The 4,282-nt window shown below is 48.0% G+C and overlaps 1 pseudogene; it reads right to left on the reverse strand.

Moving 5' to 3' along the window:
* Nucleotides 1-1,248: 1,248 nt before the first annotated feature.
* On the reverse strand, nt 1,249-1,366 carry LOC126253926 (5S ribosomal RNA; annotated as a pseudogene).
* Between the last annotated feature and the right edge of the window lie 2,916 nt (nt 1,367-4,282).

The raw sequence follows: 4,282 nt of genomic DNA on the forward strand, positions 1-4,282 counted from the left end.
TGAAACAGTGGTTTATTATTTCCGTAAGTCATTGTAAATTACTGATTCTGTCCCACTGTAAGGCTTCTTCCAGAAAATTTAGCATGGAATAATATCAGAGCAGGCAGGAAGGTACTTAGCAACATCTCACAAAAATCTGTGCATTCCCAAAGCATCGGCTGCACACCGACCAACGTAGTGCCGCGAAAAGGTCATGAAGAAGGCGCTGACCAGCTCGCCAATGGAAAGAGCGGCCAGCGACACGCCTGCGCCTCCAGGAAGACAGGAGTTCAGCGCCTCCTGTCAACTCTGATTTAACCAGCTGCCATCGCTGGTCGGCCTAGTTCGGTCACAGTCATCGACAGCATCAGTACTATCAGGAAGACGGCACTTAGGCTGCATTCTGCGAGTAGTAGTAGTGTACAGTAATTGCTTGTAGGATGCACAAGCAACACCTCAAATTAAGTTGTCTTTATTTTCTTTTTAGAAATAGACAGTTACATCAATCTTCAAGTGGTTTGTACCATGAATTGGATTCCTGCCACCGGCCATCGCAACTTCTGTCCTTCCTTGTTTGTGCCGGTTCTCACTCCCACGGGGTAGCCGACACAACAGAATCAGAGCCGTGGAGACATCGCAAGCAAGTGTATTTGCTGATCATGTACTTCCTGATTACACGGAACTGTGACCTGTCTAATACCAAACGATAGACAACAGACGAGAGTCGCCTCTCGGTGTTGTTGGTCAAAGCGCTTGAGCACAGGTTGGTGTGAAGCAGTTGCATGAGTGTAGCAAGTTTTTCATTGCAGTATGCCAGTTTCACCGAATGTGAAGAAGAGCAGGAGACACTGATGAAACTGAAAGTGTTGAGGTTGTACCCCGACATGTTGCCAGAGGCAATGAGTTTTCTTCTCAGCATATACGACCCCAGCACAGTGGGATCCAGGTTGCCGACTTTCAACAGGGAACGCTCTTTTCTGTCAGCAATAACTTTTGCTGTGATTACGTCACAATATGTATTGACTCAAAAGCGTAGCTAAAACGATTAACAAAAAACTAAACTCCTCCCGAACAGGCCCTGAAGACCCAACGGTACCGACCGGCCGCCGTGTCATCCTCAGACCATTGGCGTCATTGGATGCGGACATGGAGGGGCATGTGGTCGGCACACCGCTCTCCCAGCCGTATGTCAGTTTCCGAGACCGGAGATGCTACTTCCCAATCAAGTAGCTCCTCAGTTTGCCTCACAAGGGCTGAGTGCGCCCCACTTACCAACAGCGCTCGGCAGACCGGATGGTCACCCATCCAAGTGCTAGCCCAGCCCGACAGCGCTTAACTTCGGTGATCTGATGGGAACCGGTGTTACCTCTGCGGCAAGGCCGTTGGCCTATAACCGATACCCCAAAAAAAAATTGCGACGTGAAGGAAAAGACATTGCTTGTGACAACTAGTGCTTGGTACTTTGTAGGTGGCGATATAAATTTTCTAGGCATTTCATTATACTGAATCCACTGCCCATACGATCTGCTGATATAATGCAGCCATGTCCGTTATACAAATGATTCACCTTTCTTAAAGTCCAAAAGATGGCAATGAACAGCACGTGCACGTTTATGGCTAAGTTGTGTGGCGATCTTCGCCTGAAAAGTTGCACACTAGACACGTGCAATAGTCATCATGCGCTCACATTATTCTTCATCAGTACGACTAGTTTCCCTCTGGGCCAAAAATGAGCTTGCACCGGGATGGAGTAAACAGCATATTCCATGGGCACGAAAATAAGAGAGTATGAGTTTGCAGTATGTCAAGGTGTTCATGGAGTAAAATTTTCTCTTACCATCAGTACATATACATGGTGCACACACATTAGTGTGATGGTTGTTTTTTCTCTGCGCCGAACAGTCCACAAACACGTCACAAACTTTACGACCAGATGTTTTCTGCATAGGTCTACTTCGCCATGGAGTGAATGACGTCAGGCATTATATACTAACCGTTCGGCGTCCATATGTGGACACTTCGACAGCTGACCTGCTGCCCAGGGGAAATAAGCATTAACAGCTTCCTCTTGCCACACATTCCTTAAGGTACGAACGAGCCTAAAAACGTACTACTCCTAACGATATAATTATTATACCGCAAATGAAGTAAGTACTGATGTCCACTGTCATCTGTCGCCAACAGAAATATCTCACTTAAACACGTTACACCACGAATACACTGGCAGAAACTGAAAGTGTTCATTTTGAGCGGAATAATGTCAATAGTAAAGCTTGTAAACTCTTTTAGTTTGACAATAATTGACCAGTATTACATTTGTGTATTTATATCAAACGTTTTTTAACTTGGTACAAAGAGGAAAAATGAAGAATCAGTAAAAATGTGTGAAACACAACAAACTACACTCCTGGAAATGGAAAAAAGAAAACATTGACACCGGTGTGTCAGACCCACCATACTTGCTCCGGACACTGCGAGAGGGCTGTACAAGCAATGATCACACGCACGGCACAGCGGACACACCAGGAACCGCGGTGTTGGCCGTCGAATGGCGCTAGCTGCGCAGCATTTGTGCACCGCCGCCGTCAGTGTCAGCCAGTTTGCCGTGGCATACGGAGCTCCATCGCAGTCTTTAACACTGGTAGCATGCCGCGACAGCGTGGACGTGAACCGTATGTGCAGATGACGGATTTTGAGCGAGGGTGTATAGTGGGCATGCGGGAGGCCGGGTGGACGTACCGCCGAATTGCTCAACACGTGGGGCGTGAGGTCTCCACAGTACATCGATGTTGTCGCCAGTGGTCGGCAGAAGGTGCACGTGCCCGTCGACCTGGGACCGGACCGCAGCGACGCACGGATGCACGCCAAGACCGTAGGATCCTACGCAGTGCCGTAGGGGACCGCACCGCCACTTCCCAGCAAATTAGGGACACTGTTGCTCCTGGGGTATCGGCGAGGACCATTCGCAACCGTCTCCATGAAGCTGGGCTACGGTCCCGCACACCGTTAGGCCGTCTTCCGCTCACGCCCCAACATCGTGCAGCCCGCCTCCAGTGGTGTCGCGACAGGCGTGTATGGAGGGACGAATGAGAGTCGCTTCTGCCTTGGTGCCAATGATGGTCGTATGCGTGTTTGGCGCCGTGCAGGTGAGCGCCACAATCAGGACTGCATACGACCGAGGCACACAGGGCCAACACCCGGCATCATGGTGTGGGGAGCGATCTCCTACACTGGCCGTACACCACTGGTGATCGTCGAGGGGACACTGAATAGTGCACGGTACATCCAAACCGTCATCGAACCCATCGTTCTACCATTCCTAGACCGGCAAGGGAACTTGCTGTTCCAACAGGACAATGCACGTCCGCATGTATCCCGTGCCACCCAACGTGCTCTAGAAGGTGTAAGTCAACTACCCTGGCCAGCAAGATCTCCGGATCTGTCCCCCATTGAGCATGTTTGGGACTGGATGAAGCGTCGTCTCACGCGGTCTGCACGTCCAGTACGAACGCTGGTCCAACTGAGGCGCCAGGTGGAAATGGCATGGCAAGCCGTTCCACAGGACTACATCCAGCATCTCTCCGATCGTCTCCATGGGAGAATAGCAGCCTGCATTGCTGCGAAAGGGGGATATACACTGTACTAGTGCCGACATTGTGCATGCTCTGTTGCCTGTGTCTATGTGCCTGTGGTTCTGTCAGTGTGATCATGTGATGTATCTGACCCCAGGATTGTGTCAATAAAGTTTCCCCTTCCTGGGACAATGAATTCACGGTGTTCTTATTTCAATTTCCAGGAGTGTATTACAGTTGCCCTTATTTTCGTTTTCATAGGTTTCATGAGTTAATTTGCAAGTGCTTCGTCTTGTTTACTACAAGTATGATAGCTGATGTATTTTCAACTCCATGGTTTTTCAGCTCGTGTGTCTGTGTACATATTAGGCAAATATAGTACTTATTCATTTTACTGCTAATAATGGCGCATGATGTCACTTATGCACTGATTCTGGCACACATCTAATTAAGTGTATTGGTTGAAAACAGCCTTCATGGTCTAAATTGAGAAATCGCCTGATGTCATTAAACTTTCTAATTTTTGAAACAAGCTATTGGTGTATTCTGTGATCTTAAACACAATTTTTAAACAATAATAAAATCCTGGCGAATTAATGATTTTCATCTTTAACAAATTAATATTACCTTGGGAAGACAATGTAACAAAACTGATATTAAATCTTCCTGGCAGATTAAAACTGTGTGCCGAACTGAGACTTGAACTCGGGACCTTTTCCTTTCGAGGGCAA

The sequence above is a fragment of the Schistocerca nitens genome, chromosome 4, assembly GCF_023898315.1.
Source record: "Schistocerca nitens isolate TAMUIC-IGC-003100 chromosome 4, iqSchNite1.1, whole genome shotgun sequence".
NCBI lineage: Eukaryota > Metazoa > Arthropoda > Insecta > Orthoptera > Acrididae > Schistocerca > Schistocerca nitens.